The 23,977-nt window shown below is 30.8% G+C and overlaps 1 long non-coding RNA gene across 1 annotated transcript; it reads left to right on the plus strand.

Annotated features, from left to right (window-relative positions):
- The first annotated feature begins 6,753 nt into the window (after positions 1-6,753).
- Positions 6,754-23,956, plus strand: LOC127724186 (uncharacterized). The gene is made up of 4 exons (XR_007992382.1): positions 6,754-6,819; positions 12,338-12,409; positions 17,559-17,630; positions 23,891-23,956. It is a non-coding gene; the product is annotated as an uncharacterized LOC127724186 (long non-coding RNA).
- Positions 23,957-23,977: the final 21 nt, after the last annotated feature.

The following is a 23,977-nucleotide window of genomic DNA, read 5'->3' on the forward strand; positions in this document are numbered from 1 at the left end:
TTGCCGTTTAAATCCATCTTTATGTCCTTTAGTAATGAGTAATTTGTCCTGAAAAAATGCCATTAAGTTGTTCAAACAAAAGGTAGCTGTCATACCGTGTATTTACAAACACAAAAAAAGATTGACAGAAGATAGCCCTGGTGTGAAATAAATTCAAAAGAAATAGGCCCTATCTGTTTTTATTTGATAAAATAATAGTCACTAAATTTGATAAATTTACGCGTCTTTATATCGGTTACAAATGCCTCTATCGTTTCATTCAGGTAAAAAAAAAAAAATTTTCTGGCAAAAGCAACGTGTCGTTTTTATAGAAACTTGGACGAAATGGGAGATAAATTTGGCATTCGGAAACTTTCTATGCTTTACTAGGAGCCGTCTTAGACTTTGAGTGAGGTAACAGTTGTTGGCTTCGCGTTGAAGGCCTCACTGTGACTTTGAGATGAAGAACAGCATCTTCTGCTTTTTTGTGTGTTTTTACTGCACATGTACTGGTTTTATGTCATGGATGGATATCCCATATCTAAAGCCGATGCTAAGACAGTCTTAAATTTGCAGTGAGGTGAGAGTTTTTTCCCTCCGTGTTGAAGGCCTGACTGTGACTTTGAGATGAAGAACATCAATAAAAGCGCTGTTCCTTTGATTTTATGAGTAGTTTAAGTCAAACAAGTAAATATCTGTCTTTGCTGTTATAAAGAATGTTTACAGCAGAAGTGTCAGTCATAGATGTAAGTATATGGAACGCCAAAACTGTCTTAATATGTTCATTTTCATTATATGATGTGCATTTGCCATTATATGATGTGATTTTACCTTTATATGATGTGAAAATATCCTTATATGATGTGCAAATATACTTATATGTTGTGCATAGATCCTTATATGATGTGCAAATATACTTATATGATGTGCAAATATACACTATGATGTGCAAATATACCTATATGATGTGTAAATGTACTTATATGATGTGCAACGATCCTTATATGATGTGTAAAAATACTTATATGATGTGCAATTATACTTATATGATGTGCACATATCCTTATATGATGTGCACATATCCTTATATGATGTGCATTTTCCCTTATATGGTCCGAGTACACAGTTATTTCGTAGTGCATTTCTTTTAGACAATAAATGAAAATTAAAAAAATCCCACCTGCGCTTTCTCAATAATATTTTTACAGTGTGTTGTACTACTTTTGGGACAAATTATATCAAAATTATAGAAAACTTCATCGGCTCTAACTCAAAATATGGACAATTTCATGCTGAGGGGGTCTTCAAATCTTTTGACAGCCTCCGAAGTGCTAATTTTAAACATTTTTCAGCTGGACCAAATCACTACTTTACTTTAAAATTCATGACCCAAATTTTTTTACAGTGTCATTTCACCCCCCTACTTACTATTTGAGTCATAAAACATGGAGAAATAAATTCGGAAGGGGTATAAAAAAAATCGACAAGTAACACACTATCCACACTAGGGACTATATTCGTGGACAACGAAAATCAAAGGACGATAACTCTGTACCCGGACCTAATAGGGTAGAAAAAGTTGACCAATCTTAATGAAACTTGGTATGACCAAAGCTTATTAAATTATAAGACTGCTTACAAAGTTTCATGGCAATAGGATATATATTATAGACAATATGACTAATTCTATATTCAACTTTGAGTGTTAAATTTAGATGTTAAAATTGAAAATTTTCAACTATCAACATTTGGGGCTTAAAAAATTTAAATATTGCAAAAAAATACTTTTGAAATGCCTTAATATATAATATATTATGTATTAAAAGCAATAGAGTACTCATTTGATTTATCAGAAATATCATAATTATTAAAAAGTCAAATTTATATGAGCCTGTGGCTAAAAATGGAGGTTTTCCAATGAAGGGGGGCCTTACATGAAGATGTAATATTTTCCAGCAATTTTAAATTTGTAAAGCTTTTTGGTTATAAATAATCCTTACATATGTATTTAATGTATTTTAAATGGAAAGAAAACTTACAAATAACATATCACATTAGTTTAAAAGGGTCTTAGGCCAAGTAAGACTGAAAATAATTTAGGGTCAATTTAGGCCGTATCACATATTTACATTTAAAAATGCATATTGAAGCTATATGAAATAAAATTTTGTGTCTTTTCTATCATTTCTATACTCAGGTGACATGATACAATAAATCTGAGCACAAAAAGACTCTTGCATTCAACTTTTTTTGCAAACAGTATGGTCTGATACAAAGATTTTTCACTTTTTAGTGAAAAACATGCATGCAAGTTTAGTCTCAACAGGCTTATATTTGAACCACTTGCTATCCTACAGAAGAAAAGAAAGATATTATGTGACATAAAACAGGTACAAATGACATTGTTAAGTGCTTTTTATACAAATTTAGTGAGGTCTTTATAATGGACTTCAACTTTTATGTTCCAAGCTCCTCACATTTAACTCGATCCAAACAGGGCGTTAGACGAGGACCATATATACAACACATTTTGAACATATTGTCTGAGATAATCTTCTTTTCTGTAGATTCAGAGTTCACAAATGAGTAATACAACTGGATTGAAGCATAGAAACACAAATATTGACACATAAAAACCTGTCAGATAGAAAGTCAGAATGCCACTTATGCATCAAAATTGAAAAAGCTATGAAATGCTTATTTTGACCATAAAATGCCAAAATTGGTCATTTTTGCAGAAATTCTATCAAATAAAAGTTTTAATCCTTTAGTTTTATGCTATTTGATAAATTGACACCATCAAATCATTCAGGGAAGTTGCCAAAGTACAGATTCTATATTTCCTGATTTCACCTCTTAGGTCCGAGTACACAGTTATTTCGTAGTGCATTTCTTTTAGACAATAAATGAAAATTAAAAAAATCCCACCTGCGCTTTCTCAATAATATTTTTACAGTGTGTTGTACTACTTTTGGGACAAATTATATCAAAATTATAGAAAACTTCATCGGCTCTAACTCAAAATATGGACAATTTCATGCTGAGGGGGTCTTCAAATCTTTTGACAGCCTCCGAAGTGCTAATTTTTAACATTTTTCAGCTGGACCAAATCACTACTTTACTTTAAAATTCATGACCCAAATTTTTTTACAGTGTCATTTCACCCCCCTACTTACTATTTGAGTCATAAAACATGGAGAAATAAATTCGGAAGGGGTATAAAAAAAATCGACAAGTAACACACTGTCCACACTAGGGACTATATTCGTGGACAACGAAAATCAAAGGACGATAACTGTGTACCCGGACCATATTATGTACAAACATCTTTATATGATGTGGTTGTGTCATTATATTATGTGCTTGTAACATTATATGATGTGATTAGGATTACTTCATTATATGATGTCAAAACGTTCTTATATGATGTGTTTTTAACGTCGTTGTAGTCAATAAACATGATAACGATTAGAACGATTACTGTCTACGTCATAACTGATTCCGATCTGCTTCTCCGGAATTACTATAAACTTTTTAGCTATCGTATGGAACAAGTTTGAGATTTCAAAAGAGATAAATATTGGCACGTTGGTAACTCGTTTTAACGATGGAAAAATCGCATCTGAAATTGTTGGAAAATTGTCAAAATATGAATTGCAAAGTTTAGGTTTAATCTACAATAATGAACATACAATAAAAGTTATTAAAGTATGGGTCTTCGACTTTTTATTGAGCACCTGGTGTTCAAATATTTGATCAACCAGAAGATATTCTGCATTTGTTTATTTTTTAATGCCAGTTAACTGTTTCTGATCTAGCAGCTCCAGTCTCGTATCAGCTTTAGATAGTGCAATTTATAGAAAAAATGAGACACATCAATTTAACAAAAATCAACGTCTTAAGAATTTCAGTCATTTTCTTTCATTGAGCGGACAACGGAGGAAACATTTGAATTTCTCTTATTATTTCAAGTTCCCACCTTGAAGATGGAAAATAAAAGTTAGACTCCCTTTAAAGATCAATTGTACATCTCTTATAGAAACATAGAAATAATTTATTTTTGTTATTGTGTTGTAGTATTCCATCTAAAGAAAAGGGATGCTTTATTCATTGAAGGTGCTTGTTAATTCAAAATATAAATGAACAAGGAGTTGTTCTTCAAGTCCATAAATGCGACTCCTTCATAACTTTGTGTATCTTCCCCGAGTGTATCACTAGCCGAGTAGCCAGTACTTCAGTACTGGCATGAAAACACGGATTTTGTGTTATTAAAATTTGCTGATACAAAATTTTGAAAATTATTTAAAATTAAGGAATGTATCTCCCTCATGCAAAGCTATGACTCCTTGCCCGGCTTTGGCTTTACTTTTTTGTCCCTTTTGGTTTATAGCTCTTCATCTTTTTAATAAGCTTTGGATTTTCAAATATTTTTGCCTCGAGCATCACTGAAGAGACATTTATTGTCGAATTGTGCATCTGGTGCAGAAAAATTGGTACCGTTTATGTTATTGCTACCACTGGGTCGATGCCTCTGCTGGTGGACTGATAGTCCCCGAGGGTATCACTAGCCCAGTAGCCAGTACTTCGGTACTGGCATGAAAACACGGATTTTGTGTTATAAAAATTTGCTGTTACAAAATTTTGAAAATTATTTAAAATTAAGGAATGTATCTCCCTTATGCAAAGCTCTAATTCCTTGACCGGCTTTGGCTTTACTTTTTTGTCCCTTTTGGTTTATAGCTCTTCATCTTTTTAATAAGCTTTGAATTTTCAAATATTTTGGCCTCGAGCATCACTGAAGAGACATTTATTGTCGAAATGCGCATCTGGTGCAGAAAAATTGGTACCGTTTATGTTATTATTTAAATATTTATGATATTGCGCTTTTAAACTTTATATTCAATTTCCAAAAATTTAGAGAAGTGAAAGTAACTTAGTTGCCTCATTATAATACTCAAATGCCTGTCTTCGCACTATTATAGAATCTCCAGTGAAATCAATTCAACATGTAAAGAGCAGTTTTTGTGCCACATAAATAATCTACAACAGTAAGACAGCCACTAAGAATTCCTTAAATACATAATTCGACAAATAACCCATATTGGACTAAAAGGAAAAGACATTTGCTCAAAGCTTACTTCGGAAAGGAAATGAAAATGAATTTTAGTTTCTGGCCACACAAAAGTTGTTGTTGTTAAACCAGCGATTGAAACGCAAAACGTCATCGCTACTTTCCATTCATGTCTTTATGTCATTGATTTTTATGTCATATTATTAGTTCCTTGCGCGATTACATTTTACATGATTTTTTATTTGTTTATATTTGCAGTGAAAATCTGGACAACATGAATATCATCTTGTTTCTAACAGCTGTTGGTATTGTAATTAGTTGGGTGCATGATATTCAAGCTGCAGTTTGTGATCTGTGTGAATGTTCAATCCCGTTAAAGACTAATTGTGATAAAAAAAAATTAGATGTTATACCAGATGGAATTCCTATAAATACAACTGATTTGCAAGTATTTTACCAGAAATTTGAATTAGCTTTGGTAACAAAATTAGGTGCTGAACACCATTATTTATTTGATTGTACCCTTTTTTATAATAAAAGGATGTTATTCTTAAATAAATTACCACATATAATACTAATCAATTTTATGAGTTGCCTCATTACGACTTCTACAACATTTTATATAAAAATCTACTTTTTTTTATAAAATGCATTAGCAGTTGTTAACTTATATCTCAATTTCGATGTAGCAGGCTTCCTTAGAACATATTGATTCGTGTATATACATAATAATCACTGCAATTATTTGTTCTTATTTTTAAGGAAATTATTTCATTGGCAATTATTTTTATTCCAATACCCGTTCTGGGGTATTGATGATAATATGAAACTTGAGGAAACTTGAAACTGGACACCGACAAAAACCAAAACAATAAATTGATGTTTGAATAGGTATTTACAACATTACTGTGGATTCATTTATTTTCGTGGGTACCAATTTTCGTGGATTAAAGAAAACTTACATGTTCGTGGATATTTAATTTCGTGGTTTTGCCGAAGTCTGCATAGAAGCCTATAGAAAATTTGTTATTCGTTGAATATTTAATTTCGTGGTTCACCTGTAACCACGAAATCCACGAAAATTGGTATCCAACGAATAATAATGAATCCACAGTAATACAAATTCATCCAGTTAGTTTCTGGGTCCATGCTGCACCTTTGGAGACCCTACTACATGAACCCTTCAAGTGATAGTTTCCATATCAAATATACAGTTGTACCGATTTTAATTTACAAATGAAAAACCAGTTCGCAAATTCATTTGTAGATATCAGAAAAGAAACAGAATCATTCTGCAGAAAACGAGTCTCTAGATGGATTATCATCCTTAAGAAATTTGTAAAATTCCAAATGATTATTTTTTTTATATGAGATCATTTCGATCATTTTATTTCTTACAACCTTGATTCAAATCATAATCAAGCATATTATACTTTTCGCTTTTGATTAACAACAAAACCAAAAACATCATATTTAACTCATAATTTGCCTATCTATCTCGTGATTTACTTCTATGTTGTTATATTTGTAATTTAAAAAAATGCCATTGATTTATAAAAGATATAGAACTTTTATAGAATTCAGTATACGTGTATCGCGCATATCCTCAGTTTGAATTTTCATAGGGTGGTTATCAATATATAAAGTTGTACCTGGCTGCAAGTTAATTACTCATCAGTTTGCAAATTCTTTTGTAGAGTTCTGAGTGGAAACAAAATCACTTCTGTAGAAAATGGATCTCTGGATGGTTTATCTTCCATAAAAAAGTTGTGAGTACCTAATATTTATTTTTCATATGAGATCATATGTTTTGATAGGTCAGGTGACCTAACGCTTTGTTTATGACGGGTATTCATAATATGATATTTAACATTTGGAATGTTCCTGGAAGTTAATAGATATTTATTACTATTGTTACCGGAAGTATATTTTTTGGTTCACTAAGTTGCGTGTAAATTACTTAATATAGATACTATTACTGTGTTATATGATGTTTGCATATGTATATGAGATACCTACGACTATATAGTTACGAAACTACGAGGTTACGAAACGGCCTGCACCCTCAATTCGGTCATTTCATTTCTTACAACGTCTGTTTAGATTCTTATAGGTAAAGACTTTTTCTTATCAAGATTATCAATCGTCAGTGGTACAGTTGATGTTATATGTACATGATGTTTGTACAAATGTATTCTGCTTACCTCTGAACATATTTGGATTGTACAACAAACTAAGTTTTTTTTTTGGGGGGGGGAGGGGTGGGGGGGGGGGGGGGTATTACTGATATATTTGCCTAACTACATGTTTCAGTCTTACAAAAAATACTGATATAAAGTGCTTTCATTAAGACACAATATAAGGATATTTTTGTTACTTAAAATCTTATGTCCGCATGTGCAGCTTTATGACTAAGAGGATAGTGCGTGATGTTAGTTTGAAGAATAGGAATTAAACATCAGGCTGGTTATTTATTGACGACACTCTTAAACATTTTCAGCCGGTAAAAGAAGGAAGTCCAGATAATAATTAACAATGAACAAGGATGTACACAAGTGCAGGTCAACGAATAGTTTTCAATAATTAGCAAAATCCAAACCGTTTGGGAAGGTATAACAAACATGACAAATGTGAATACGAAAAATAAAAAAATAAATAAAAAAAGGGGGAAACTAACGATTTGATTTAAGTAAAAATACGTTAAATTAAAAACAATAAAGGCATACGACAACCAAAAACACAAAGTGAACAACAGGCTTGTTAATGGTTCAGCGGAACTCTGTGCCTTGTTTGCAAATTACTTCTGCCAATAAAGTACATAACTCTTTGATGTTGGTTTAGCAGTGTCTTAAAATTATAACAATGTCATTTTACGGCCTCGTTTCAAATCATAATCAAGCATGCCATACATTCCATTTTAAATAAACAACAAAACCAACAAACATCATAATTAACTCCAGATTTGCTTGTGCTATTACCTATCTATCTCGTGATTTACTTCTATGTTGTTATGTTTGTAATTATAAGAATACCATTGATTTATAAGGGATCATAGATTTATTCTTACGAGGAAGCTCCGAGCATGCTTGGAGGATGCTCGGAGCTTTCTAAGTAGGCTCTTCTCTGCAGTTTATGTGGACAATAATGATCATGATCCATTAAGATGTTAATCAAATCTTTATCACTTCTATAAGGAAAGTAAAGCATTTTAGAGTAAGCTCAATTAACACCTGTGTAAACATCTGGTCTATTCAAATACATCTTGCATGTAATTTGACAAACTATAAAATAGATAAGAAATTCTTCAATAGTACTGTGTAATGGTTGGAAAGAAATATCAAGTCTCCACAAAAAGAAAAAGTCAATAAAATATTTTCTTATTATATTTAATAATCATTCTTTTTAAATACAAACCTTATCATTAGATAATATAATTTAATCATAGTTTATACTATACAATATGCTACATAAAAGTCATCAAGACACAAACAACAGTCAGGGCCCTTACTATACAAGTTATTTTTTTCAGTTCTTTATATAGGTATTTTTTGGTTTTCAAAAATTATTTAATAACTCAGTAGTTATTTTAAATGTCAATAGAAACATGGACTAAATGTAGTTTTTATGAATTGTTATATCATTTTATTACTGTAAATTCGGAAATTAATGTGCATTTATTATTGCGATTTTGTCATTTTAGACTAAAATGCGATTTTAATTTTTGAGATATTGAGAAAAATCCTGTTTAATTCATATAAAAAATTTCAAAATGCGAGTTTAAATTATTGCGATTATAACCCTGTCGCATATTTCGCAATAATAAAAACATAGCAATAATTTCTGAATTTACAGTAAATAATATTAAGAATTTATCAAATTTCAGATGAGTATAGAGTATAGATATAAAAGGTTAAGTTAAAAATTATGACAAAAATATAACTTTTATAAGTTATTTTATACATCTTTTAAAAACTTCGTACTTACAATTATTTAAGTAACATATGTAATTGTTTTAGGTTGCAAATTATAAATAACTTCAAGTCTTAGTTAAATCGCAAGGTTCCATCTATTCATATCTGTCTACCTTTAAGATTTTTAAGATAAATGATACTTTAATAATCCCAAGAGACCAATCTTTGACACAGAAGCGTGGTGTCAGAAAGGCAATTAGTGTTTCAGGATGATTAGTTTTATTTTTCATAGGAAAAATAACCAGATGTCTGTGAAAATTTGTTAAAGCTAGTAAAACCTGTATAAATGGACACCTTTAAAAATAATCTTAACAAAAGTTACTTATACATGATATAGAAGTAATTTCTGATATAGCTTAGTTTTCAACATAACTTGTATAGGTAATTTTGAAAATTACTTGTCTACGTAATGCCCCTAACTGAACAATGGTAATATTTTTTATTAAAAAGGCTGGTTTGAGGGGTAATACCATCATTGTTTTTCCCCTATTACGTCTCTATTTAATTGATTTTTAAATAGTGCAGAATTTATCTTTGTTTTAAATGTATAAATTCTTGGCATGAGTAACCTTTTGTCCTGTCCAGTACTACAGTGAAAATACAACATAACTTTTCATTGCATATAAGATAGTAAACATCACCAGAAGTTAACCAATCAAATTCCTCTTCCCCCCTTTTTTTTCCCTGTTGACAAGCTTTAGTAGCCATGTCCACTTAAATTTCCAAATATTTTATAGAAACAAAAAAAACATTATATTGCTTTGAAACATAAAACAGATCCTAAATATATAAATATATATGCTGAATTTTTTTTCTATAAGATTCAAATAAGTTATTTTTTTTTCTTTTTAGATTCATGTGTATAATTATGAAAACCAACCTAAAGCAAAGTTAGTTACAATTTTAGGTATAATTATGTTTATTAGTATAGGACATTGTGGTTGGTTTGGAGTTGAAACAACTATATTTTGCTTGTGTTGTGTTGTTTAACATTCAATTTATACAAGTATTAGAAATATGATCACACAATTTTAAAAGTAAATATTGATAAAAGTCTGTCTGTATCCTGTCCAATATTAAAATCATAAAATCTATGTAGAGGCAAAGCATTATTATAAAAGGTTTATAGCACAGCATGATACATTATATAAACATTATAGTTTGAGGGAATAACCCATTTTACAGTTTCAGTAGGGATATTTATCTAAGAGCATCCTCTTTTATGCTCCATATGAAATATTTTGTTAATATTAAAAATGCTATATGCTGTTAGATTAAACACATCTCAACAATAATAATTGATTCCAATTTTAATAGAGGGAAACAGTTATCAATAAAAAAGATAGAAACTGAAGATATTAGATTATTTGATAGATATATGGTAGATACATTATAATTTAACCCCTTAACTAAAGTGGTATAGTCGTGACTACCTATTGTCATGTTCCTACAGTCATGACAGTAGTATGCTGAATCAAAAACATTTTTAAGCATACCAATTGAATTATTAAAATACATCTTTAAATATATGTAAGTGAGGGTCTAGCATATATAAGTCAAGTCTGCAAATTATTCAAGAAAATTGCCTGTTCTTCTAATTCTTCTCAAACACTAAAACTGCTAAATTGCCTTATTCCTAACTTTAAACAGATTATTACAAGAATCTTTAACTGTAGTTTTAATATATAGTATAAAATAACGGTATGTTTCAAACTGATATTCAGTTGACTTAAAGCATTAGGGTAATAAATCAAAATTCTAAATTTTAAGCAGACAGCAGAATATATCGTACAAATGACTTCTCACTTAGAAGATGATTTGCTCTTCTGTTCACATTTATAAATAGAAAAATGGAGGTTTATATGAAATGGAAATCTTGCAATTATCATTCAGGGTATCAAATGTAATTATGACTTTCTGCATTTTGATTAAGCTTTAAAGCGATAGCTTAAAAAATTAGTTGACATTTTTTATACAAATCAATGTGTATTGAAGAACTAGAATTTAAAATAGAATCAAGAGCTAAGAGCTAAGAGCTTCGAAAAAGATGCTCCAATATTTTGTACATTTATTAGTATGGTATAAATCGTGATAATGGTAATTGGTCTGGCCAGTTGAATTATTTTAATGAACTTTTCTAAGTTATTTTGTAGCTATGAAAAAGAAAAGAAAAAAATGTAATAAGAAATTATATTGGAGCTTAATGAGCTTAATTATGAAGCTCATAATTTCTTATTTATTCCATTTAATCTGTGTATAATTTTTGAAACATAAACAGTATCAATTAAACATTTTCTCAATACTTTCCTGTTGATAACATATATAAAATATTTTGAGAAAAGATGTTGTATTGCATAGACAAAAGGGATTACAGTACAAAGTATAATTTTTTTGGTCCACTGAATCCGTTTAACTATCATAAAAAAAAAAAAAAAAAGGTATTCAAGGAAAAGATATAGAGGGTTGCTCAACAAAATCAATTTATTATAACTACATTTGTATTATATTGTGAAAAGTCTTTCAACCTACCCTTCCAATTACGAATTACAACTTTTCCCAAGTAGCCATCAATTTCTATGAAAGAACTAAGTTTGCTATTGTATATAAAGTTGAACAAATGATTATCAATCAATTACCATAGGTTGTGTCTTTGATGACTTTTATGTATCATTTTATATTGTATAAATTTAAGCTCTAATAATATTATTTAAAGTGAAAGCAGTTATAACATGTACAACAACAACACTTTAGGGATTGGTGCAGTAATTCAATTAGACTAGGCACCGTCATCAGGATTATTTAAATATAAAATTTAGTATTTTGTTTGTATTAAAAAAGAATGATTATTAAATATAATAAGAAAATATTTTATTGACTTTTTCTTTTTGAGGAGACTTGTTATTTCTTTCCAAGCATTACAAAGCACTATTGAAGAATTTCTTATCTATTTTATAGTTTTGTAAAATTTCATGCAAGATGTATTTGAATAGACCAGATGTTTACACAGGTCGTAATTGAGCTACCTCTATAATGCTTTACTTTCCGTTTTATAGAAGTGATACAGATTTGATTGACATCTTAATGGATCATGAAAGTTATTGTCAAATAAACTGCTGAGAAGAGCTTACTCAAAAAGCATGCTCGGATCTTCCTCGTAAGAATAAATCTATGATCCCTAAAAGATATAGAATTTTTATGGAATTCAGTATACGTGTATCGCGCATATCGTCAGTTTGAATTTTCATAGGGTGGTTATCAATATATAAAGTAGTACCTGGCTGCAAGTTAATTACTCAGTTTGCAAATTCTGTTTTAGAGTTCTGAAAGGAAACAAAATCACTTCTGTACAAAATGGATCTCTGGATGGATTATCTTCCTTAGAAACGTTGTGAGTACCTAATATTTATTTTGCATATAGATTCTTATAAAGCATGCGATATTTTCAATTTCATATAAAACAAAAACTTTTTCTTATCAAGATTATCAATCGTTAGTGGTACATTTGATGTTATATGTACATATTGTTTGTACAAATGTATTCTGCTTACCTCTGATCATATTTGGTACGTAACCAACAAACTTTTTTTTCTTTTTTTGGGGGGGGAGGGGGGGGGGGGGGTTATTACTGTTATATTTGCCTAACTACATGTTTCAGTCTTACACAAAATACTGATATAAAGTGCTTTCATTAAGACACAATATAAGGATATTTTTGTTACTTAAAATCTTATGTCCGCATGTGCAGCTTTATGACTAAGAGGATAGTGCGTGATGTTAGTTTGAAGAATAGGAATTAAACATCAGGCTGGTTATTTATTGACGACACTCTTAAGAACTTTCAGCCAGTAAAAGAAGGCAGTCAGATAATAACTAACAATGGACAAGGATGTAAACAATTGCAGGAACAGTTTTTTTTCAATAATTAGTAAAATCCAAACCGTATGGGAAGGTATAACAAATGTGAATACGAAAAATAAAAAATAAATAAAAGGGGGAAACTAACGACTTGATTCAAGTAAACAAACGTTAAATGAAAAACAATAGTGGCATACGACAACCAACAAAATAATGTGAACAACAGGCTCGTGAACGGTTCAACGGAACTCTGTGCCTTGCTTGCGATTACCTTTGGCACTTCAGTGCCATACGTTATGTTGAATATCAAAAACTAAATAAAATTATCTGTAAAATACATAAAAACAAAGCATTTCAAATTTTTTTCAAATGCTTCTTTTTGTTTATAAAATAGCTTATGCCCGGGTTCATGACATTCCATAAGGGTTTGACAAGATTATTGATGTTTTTAACATTTACACTCAATTTTTTTTCTCCACTGTTACAAAGCTCGTTGTCAAACTCAATATTATTTGTCATCAGTAGTTCAAAAGTACATAACTCATCGCTGTTGGTTTAACAGTGTCTTAAAACTATAGCAATGTCATTTTAACGCCTCGTTTCAAATCATAAATAAGCATGCCATACAATCCATTCTTAATTTACAACAAAATTAAAAATAACATCATATTTAACTCCAACTTTACATTAAACAAAAACAATGTTTTTCTTATCAAGATTATCAATCATTAGTGATACCCTTGATTAATGTAATGTGTACATAATTTTTGTACAAGTGTATTCCGCCTACCACTTAAAATATTTGGATATTGCCAACAAACTGACTTTGTCTAGATTATTATTGTGATATTTGCGTACTACATGCAACAGTCTTACACAAAATACTGATATAAAGTGCTTTTATTAAGATACAATACAAGGATATTTTGAGACTTAGAATCTTGTATACGTGATAATATATCTTGTGTCCTCCAGTGGAGCTTAATGCCTAAGAGGATAGTACGTAATGTTAATTTGAAGAATGTGAATTAAACTTTAGACTTGTGATTTATTGACGACACTCTTGTGAATTTTCAGCAGGTAAAAGAAGGCAGTGTGAAATATCTTTAACTTGCATGAAAAGTCTGTTCAAATAGTACACAAACATATACACTTACATGTATTATGATATGTGGTATGATCGCTAATTAAACAAATGATGTGGTCTGTGGTACTGTTTTGTATATTTTGCGATTCCTGTTTTCATTTATTATCCACCTTCTAAACAATGAACAAGGATGTAAAAAAGTACAAGTGACGGGACAATTTTCAATAATTAGCAAAATCCAAACCATATGGGAATGTATAAAAATGTGAATACGTAAAATAAAAATAAATAAAAGTGGGAAACTACAGACTTGATTCAAATGAAAATACGTTAAATGAAAAAAAAAATGCATACGACAACCAACAAAAGAGAGTGGACAACATGCTCCTGAGCAGTTCAACGGAACCATTTGCCTCGCTTGCGATTACTTTTGTCACTGTAAAAGTGAAATGTTGAATGTCAAACTTAATCCAATTAACAGTTAAACACAGAAACACAGAACTATTCAAATTTTCTTCAGATGCTATTTCTTGTTTATAAAATAGCTTATGCCCGGTTTCATAACATTCCATAAAGGTTTGACAAGATTATTGATGTCATTTACATTTAATACTGGTTTGTTATGTTAACTGTCGGTAAATTGTATATGATATATTATTTTTGAACATTTTGATCCAAATGTTATTCCATAATCATGACAAATCGTCTATCTAAGTTTAATAAACAAATTATACGGAGCTTGACAAAGTTATAGACATGTCATAAAGTCTTAAAAACTGTAAAAATGGAGGCAAAAGCGGCGATTTTTCGTTTCCTATAATTAGTTGTCCTATTTTTATCAAACTGAAACAAACTCCATGGCAATAACTGAAAATAATGGAATGTGAAACGAGATGATATACGATTTGTTCTTGTTTTAAACATTTACCCTGAGACTATTTTAACACAATAATCTCACATAAATTCAATGTAACAAAAATAACATTAAAATAAAAAAGCGACTTTGCAGGAGTAGTCTTTCGGGTGGAAATCTAGGACAAAAATTGGAAAATGAGAAACAAAACAACTTAAACATGGTTTTTTTAATGTATTCGATAGTCCTTGTGTGTTTCTTAGAAATGTATAAGAAAACATAATTCTGTTTCATATGAGTACACAATTAGTACCATTTGCTGTTTCAAAACTGTTTCAACGTTTTTTTAGCATAGTAATATAAATTTTAACAGCTTCTTTTTATTTTGACTGTCGTCCGAATTGTGACCTTACTGCTTAAAACAAAATATCTTTTTTTTAAATTAGGGAAAATGCATTTAATATCTACTGTTAGACTGCAGAAACCCTAAAGTAGTCCACATTTGTTGAAAGTTAAAAAAAAAATGATAAATGTATCATATTATGCTATATATTATAGGAATTATGTGGGAATAATTTATACGTAAAACATGGCGGACAAAGTAACTCAAAACCACTAATTTTCCCTGATGGGCATCATGCACCACGTAACCAGTGTAAACTTCTTTTGTCAATATTATTCAATAGTTGTCAAAAGAACTGTTCAAAAATAGTTCATCTAACCGAATATCTTTTTTCATATGATATTAACTCTGTCAATTCATTTCTTACCTCTTTTCATTTTCTTTTCATGCATTTCCCCCAATTATCAACCATAGATCTGATGATTTCGAATTAGTTTTAAATGTGTTCGGGTTTTTTTTTTTTTTTTTTTTCTTTTTTTCTTTTATGGCGGGGTGTATCTAAGAACGCTATTATTTCTGTATTGAATACTAAATATAATTCCATAGGCTGTGTTTAAGTATGCTATGCTCTTTTTTATACAATTTATAAAAACAGCAATTCACACAGTCCATATATTACTTTTGGACGAAAAGTTTAAGGTTCCTTTCTAGTAGAACTGATTCACACCTGCATTATTAAAATGTCATTCTGTAAATCCATTGTGCACTTTTGTAGACATAAAACAGTTGGGACCAGATCTAACATATCTTCAGAATTGTCAGAATGATCCGTCATAGTACTGTAACGGTTTTAGAACAGATTTACCCACGAATGTTCTAGAACAGATCTACTTTTGACGGTTCTATAACAGATCTACCCTAAACACGTCAGAATCAGTTTTAGGCTGAAAATGTCAGAATCAGTTCAAGGCTAGAACTGTCAGAATCAGTTATACAATAGAACTATCAAACACTGTTTTACAGAAGATTTTTAGGATCTGTTCTAGGTTAGAACTGTTAACCAGGGTTATATGTTAGTTCTCTCAAAAAATATTATTGGATATAATATTAGAATCTGTTCCTGGCTAGAACCTTTTTTGTGATAAATTGTTCTAAATGAGTCAAGAGAACTGTTCTATAGACTGTTATAAAATAGTTCCTCTTACAGTCCTATATACAGAATTGATCAGAGGTAAGAACTGATCCTTACTGTACCTTACAAGTCGATCTGTTGTTTTCTGTTCATGTGCTCATCAAACGTGCAGCATGTGCAAATGAACACAAAGCAACCAACAATTATTCATTTTATTTTTAAAAGAAAACCATTCCTCTTGCCTTTACGTCCACAAACTTTTCACTTTATATTTTGCAGTTTATATCAGATGTAAATTTGTTCTTATAGATTAGATACCAATCACTCAGTTTGCTATTCTGTTGTAGAGGTGTCAGTGGTAACATAATCCCTTTTGTAGAAAATGGATCCCTGGATGGATTAATTCCTCTTCACATAACGCATAAACAACAATAAAAACTAATATTTTAATCCAGAGTTTCACTCCTGCCAACTTGTTTTTTCGTGACCTTATCTATTTTGTCATTTAAAAAATATTCAAAGATATTAAATATTTAGAACGTTTGTAGAACTCAGTACGCGTGTCTCGCAAGTAAGATTAATCAGAAATTTAGAAGGTCTGTTATAAGATATAATGTTGTTCGTACATTTGCATTACGTATTACTCTTTGATTGATGTCTCAGTGAAAACAGGATCACTTCTGTAGAAAATTAATTGCTGGATGTATCATCATCCTCGCAAATGTTACATGCATTACTTTCCCTTAATCACTCAAACAAATATTTAAAACAAATCTCTTAGTTTTTTATAAGTTTTTGAAATTAAAAATTTATTGATAGAAATATGAGTGGAAATACAGAATCATTATGTAGAAAACGGATCCCTGGATTGATTATCATCTTCACATAAGTTGTCAGAACCAAATATTTTTCTTTCTATAGGATATCATTTCGGCCATTTCATTTCTTACAACCTCGTTTCAAATCAAAATCAATCATACTATACTTTAAACTTTATACTCTTTTAATTAACAACAAAACCAAAGACCATCATTTTTAAATTCGGACTTAAATGTGCTATTACCTATCTATTTCGTGATTTACTTCTATGTTGTAATGTTTGTAATTATAAGAATACCTTTGATTTATAAAAGATCTAGAATTTTTATGGAATTCATTATACGTGTATCGCGTATATCGTCAGTTTGAATTTTCATAGGGTAGTTATTAAGATATAAAGTACCTGGCCGCAAGTTAAGTACTCATCAGTTTGCAATTTATTTTGTAGAGATCTGAGTGGAAACAAAATCACTTCTGTAGAAAATGGATCTCTGGATAGATTGTCTTCCTTACTAACGTTGTGAGTACCGAATATTTTTTTTTTCATATGAGATCATGAGATTACTTAAAAAGCATGCTCGGAGCTTCCTCGTAAGAATAAATCTATGATCCCTAAAAGATATAGAATTTTTATGGAATTCAGTATACGTGTATCGTGCATATCGTCAGTTTGAATTTTCATAGGGTGGTTATCAATATTTAAAGTTGTACCTGGCTGCAAGTTATCTCAGATGGTGCCATTAAAACAAAATACATATATGGTTTGGCGATATCTGGCCACAGCTTTTATTCATAATATAGATTCATATGATATATATATATATATATAGATAGATAGATGTATATGTATATGTATATGTAGATAGATATATGGTTGGTTACCCGAAGATAATATGGCAACCTTGCAGATAGATAGATAGATAGATAGATATATATGAAAATGTAAAGATACACCGTGGGATACACTGGTGCTTTAAATTTAGAAAACACCGTGGGATACACAAGTGTAGTCTGTATTATCCAAAAACCTAAAATTTCATAGTTAACATTAAGATTCTATGCAGCGAATTCTGCCACATTGACGGAGGAAAACAGAGACTCTGTCAACCGCCATAAAAAGGGCGGTTCGCTGCAAAGCTGTGAACCAGATAACTATAGATAGATAGATATAAATTTTATTTAAAGTACAACTTGGTACATATATATGTTAAATAATCAATATGGTGTTTTGTGAACAACTGTTCAAAAAATATTTACCTACACAGATAAAAATACTAAACAAAACTACACCAAACCATAAGATAGTTGATTGTATTTGTATATCATAAAATATAGTATATTATAGTATATCATCAAATAAATATTCAAGATGTTCAACAATTCATTTCATAAGCATGTTGGTTAAGGGTGACAAGTGAGAACCATCAAGTTGAAAAATTTCTTATCTGATCAAAAATCATGATATTGTAAGTAGCAACCCTGACAGCTAATTATAAAGGCAATAATATAGTTGTATATTCTAGATCTATAGCAACACAAGTCCATCCTTCGCAATAACCTGGTCAAATTTGAGACCATACTACTTAAGAATTGATGAACCGCATAATCCATCTGATCATGTTCTTCATCTCATTGTGCAAAAATCCCACTCTAGAACTACCTGTGTCATTACCTGCTACATGTTTTATTAAGAAATATGGTGGATCCTCATAGTTTCTTTGTTCTGAGTTAACTTTTAACATGCTTGACAATCATGCCATCACAAAGATTCATTTCAATGCCTAGACCTAAGTCAACCCCATCTGGAGGATGTCGGTCTGCTACAAAAACATACTTACTATTGAGGATTCTACTATCCAAACATTATAGCTATATAGGATCTCCTACAATTCTTGCACAGCAATTAGTTACATGGAAGTATATGTACATATGTAATACTAATACAATTTAAAGCATAATTAATCGAGAAAAATAATAATTCTTCTGTAACCCCTGTATTAAGTTGTCAGCATTGGATCTCCGACCCTTTAATAATCCTCAAAAATAATAGAAAAGACAGCTTCAAACAAACTGCATTCATACCAAGATTAACCAACACAAGATAAGAAAATATTTGCTAGACTTCAGCATGACTCTGGTTAAGGTAAATGTAAATCATTGTCCTTAGGCCTGGAGTGTTTAATACCTCCTTAAAAACTGTCAAACCTCAAATTTTATTTTATTTTGACACATCTGTTTAATTTTCCTGAAAAATATCCAAATCTAGTAAATTAGCAATTTTATTGAGAGAGATACAAAATGTACAAGTAAGCAATACCTGAACAATTCATAGAGAGAGAAAGGAAATGTATTCATTAAAACAATTAGAGATCTGAACTCATGAAAAAAAAATCTATATGTACTAGGTGCTATGGAACTTACAATTAAACGGTTACGAAAGGTCTGAAATAACAGTAATAAATTCCCGTGGGGTTATAGCAGGAAAAACATCTGCAGTTGGGACCAAGCATCTGAAGCGATCCACCTAAAAACCAGAAATGGCTTCAGCCATAAGAAAAATTTGTACCAGATCAGTGATAATGAATGTCATACTAAACTCCGAAATATATGAACTAAAATAAAAACTCATACAAGGCTAACAAAGGCCAGAGGCTCCAGACTTGGGACAGGCACTAAATGCAGAGGGGTTAAATTAAACAAGCTTTTTAAAATCTCAACCCAATGAAGAAGAAACAAACACACAGCAATATTAAAACGCACAGTAAAAATCACCACACAGAAGTCCGAGTCCAATAACAGAATAGGTAACAAAACAAACAAAACAAAAATTGAAAATGACATATTACATAAACAACAAAGGACTACAAACAGTTACTGACATGCCAGCTCCAGACCTTATTTTAACTGTTCGAAAGATTATGTCTTCATTATATGAAATATCTAGCACCATCCCTCCATTGGGGGTTTAGTATCATACTATCATAAAATATATTAGAGGAACATAACCCGTATCATACCAGCAACTGGTTTAAGAATAAATGAGTTTATGTCCGATGCAAAGACTGTGCAAGTGAATCAATATTAAAGCCAAAAATGCCAATTTTTTTTTTTTTTTTTTTTTTTTTTTTTTTTTTTTGCAGGCAACAGTTTTCCTTCTTCATAAGTTTGCTTTAATGTTTTGTTAGCTTTTGAGGTAAACCTGACATTTTGTGCTTTGCAAAGAATATTACCATAAAAGATTGGATGGGAAATACCTGAATGTGTAAGATGTCTATGTTGAAGTGAATTTCTTATAATGTAATACACTGCCCATAAAACAAGACAAGAATGACTGGATCAACTCAGGCAAATGCAATTTTTAAAGAATGACTATGAGGACCTGTATACTAGAGTCTAAATCCATGTAAGAAGAAACAAACATTTAGTATAACAGCAGCAACCACTCTCTGTCTTGTCTTGGGTTTGAACTAGGTTGCCCAAATGAAAACTTATTTCCATTTGAGGTCTAGGTGACCTGAAACTTGGATTATCATAAGAAGGCCTAGATTATGCAAAGTAAACATGGTAAATGCTCCTGTTAGGACAACCGACAAGTTATAATAGGATGACCTGCATCACACAAAAAAAAAAAAAAACAACAACAAAAAACAAACAAGCTGCTTAACAACATCTAGGTACCCACGTAATTAAAAGCATAACATTTCAAATTAGTCCCAGTGTTCATGTTAACTGAAGTTCAACCTGTACTAGAATTTTCATTAATACATTTCAACCATAATTTGGAATCAACTGTAGCCTAGGAACCAGTAGGGCCAATGGTTTTATGTAAATGAAATTGCTCGTCATAATGCTTCCAGCCTAAATTAACAAAGCTTGGCACCTAAACGTACAGCGTACGATACTCATATGCTTGAGCAACTCCTAGAATCTTCCAGGATGAAGATTACAATAAATTCTAGTACATATATTAATTAAAGCTGTTGTCGACACCTAAATACTAAACGATTTTTAACTGGTTTGGAGCAGACTGCAAGACAAGCTGTAAATAATTACTTAATTTGTACTAGTTTTGCTAATATTACATGTACATAGATATAGGAAGATGTGGTATGAGTGCCAATGAGACAACTCTCCATCCAAATAACAATTTATAAAAGTAAACCATTATAGGTCAAGGTACGGCCTTCAACGCGGAGCCTTGGCTCACACTGAACAACAAACTATATAGGGCCCCAAAATTAGTAGTGTAAAACCATTCAAACCATACATACATGTATATATTCTCGCTTACTGCGTCTGACACAATTTACACAAAACTCTCTAATAGTCTCATTTTAAAAGTTGTTTACAAGATAAAACCATTTTGGCCCCTATTTTCCCTTAAATATATAAAAAAAATAAAAAATAAAAAATAATAAAAATTTCCCACACAGCTGAGACTGGTTGATAGGGTTTGGGCAAACAGAAATATTTGCAGTCTGTCCTAAAATAGTGATCAATAAGTATTCACTTCTATAAATTTGTCATTTATCTTTGTGGTACTTTATTGCAATATCTGTATTCATGCAGTACATGCATATATGATTGGAATATTCAGATTATTATCAAGATAAATAATATTATATTAGTAAATAGTGTTCTGCATTACAAATCATATGTTACAAATCATATGATAATATACAAAACAATATTTAAAAGTTTCACATGGAATATATTTATATATATATAATTATAATAATAATATATAATTGTAACCTTATAATTAAGAATTGTTTCTTATTTCTAACGAATGATGCGGCATCCCATATAAAAATAACACATTCAGGAATATTTTGTGGATTAAAGTTTAGAAACTGAGAAATAATCATTACACAAATCTACATCTAAACCATAAGATTGGAAAAAAGTTGCCTTATATCTTTATACATATGTTTGTTATTTGTTAGAATCACATGTACACGTAGGGGTTTAACTTAAAAGTAATATACTGTTTTTGTAAATCTGACGATTACCTGGTAAATTATCAAATGGAACATACTGATGCAGAGCTCTGGGGGTTTGCATAAATGACGTCTGATGATGATCCGATGTACAAATGTATGTGACCTAAAGGAGTTGAGTTAGTGGCGTGATGAGTCGTGAATCCCGTCCAGTCTGGTGACCCATCTGTAAAAACTGTGCACGTCATTGTCTGATTGTTGTCTATGTCTCTGGTCCAATTGTTACAACCCTTGTGGTGTTCTGTAGCCAAGCAAGGTCGCACTTTTCGCTTTCTAACTGATCTTCCCAACATGTGCTACAACTCAACAAAAGGTAAATATTAGTTCCACCATGCTACATAGCATTGACATAACAAAATCCAATGACTGTACAAAGAAACAATAACAATAAAAATATTATGTATACTCATAGTTGTGTCTTATGATAGTTACAATAATTTTAAAAAAAATAATTTAAAATTAGTATATATTATTTATTAATTCTTAAATCCACAGTCAGTTGATAGTGACAAAGTGTAATATTTGTATATAATTATATTATTACAATAATTCAAGCTGTGGCCTGTTGATGACATTATGTCTAAATTTGTGATTTATCTGAACTACTCATACCATATCGACCTAGTCTAGGCTAGAGAGTAGTAGCAACTATACATGTCACTGTGATAACTGATGTTGACAGACTCGACACTGACAGTTTTCAGTAACAAGTGTGTAGGTACATGCAAAAATTATTTATAGCAGGATATATACATATAATGATATATGTATGCTAAACTCCACCTCAAGCTAACATTTAGACATGACGATTTTTGGCTACTGCTTGTAACTCCGTGCAGGGTCTCTGTGCAAGATTTCCAAGATTTTTGTTTATTTGTATCGAAAGTTGAACTTCCGGTTACGAACCTGGGTCCTTTCATCCCAAAGGGTACGTCCCTTTGCACCTTTGAACGTCCATATCCTTTCATGGAATATTTGCTGTATATCAATATGTGCTATGAAAGATCTAGGTACACATTCCCGATGTATACCCTTTTAAGGAAAATTTAATGATAATTCGGGAGTTCATCAGATAACGCCTGCCCCATAACACATAAACACTATAGACACGTTACTAACCTGTATGGTCTGTTAGTGTTACAGCGCAAATACAATTTGTTAAGCTAAACCAAAGGCACTAGACGATCTGTCAATACTCAATTTAAATATATATATATGAGTACCTATCGGTATCAGGCAGACTATACATGCATCTAATTTGATGTAGAATACAATGACGAAATCATTATTATAATCTGCAAATCTTAGGACAATATTGCATCTAATTACTCATATTTGTAAAAATTAAATATTTTTTAAAAATGAAAACGAATAATGGGACCAATCTCTTTCAGTCTTTGCATGTGCTCTCCACGTGGCGATGAAATTCCTGATGGAATGGTTAAAAAATGACGATCGATAAAATGAATTCTTTCTAAGATTACTTCTAATAAACATTAGAAGCATGAGGCAGGTTATAACCATACAATACTAACACTACTTTACCATTACAAGATACTACTTTTCAATTTTTTCAATTTTACCGCTAACGAAATTTAAACAGCTTGCTTGCTGCGATGAAATTCTGTAAAGGACTAAATTACGTCACAAAATATAACGTCACTCATGTTAGGTAAATCTAAAACATGAAACACAATCCGTCAGTGGCCCCAGCGATAACTGAATTTTAGTCTATTTACTTAAATTCCATTAATTACTCAGTTTGCAAATTTTTTTGTAGAGTTCTGAGTGGAAACAAAATCACTTCTGTAGAAAATGGATCTCTGGATGGATTATCTTCCTTAAAAACGTTGTGAGTACCTAATAT

This window comes from Mytilus californianus, unplaced genomic scaffold (assembly GCF_021869535.1).
Source record: "Mytilus californianus isolate M0D057914Y unplaced genomic scaffold, xbMytCali1.0.p SCAF_1, whole genome shotgun sequence".
Taxonomy (NCBI): domain Eukaryota; kingdom Metazoa; phylum Mollusca; class Bivalvia; order Mytilida; family Mytilidae; genus Mytilus; species Mytilus californianus.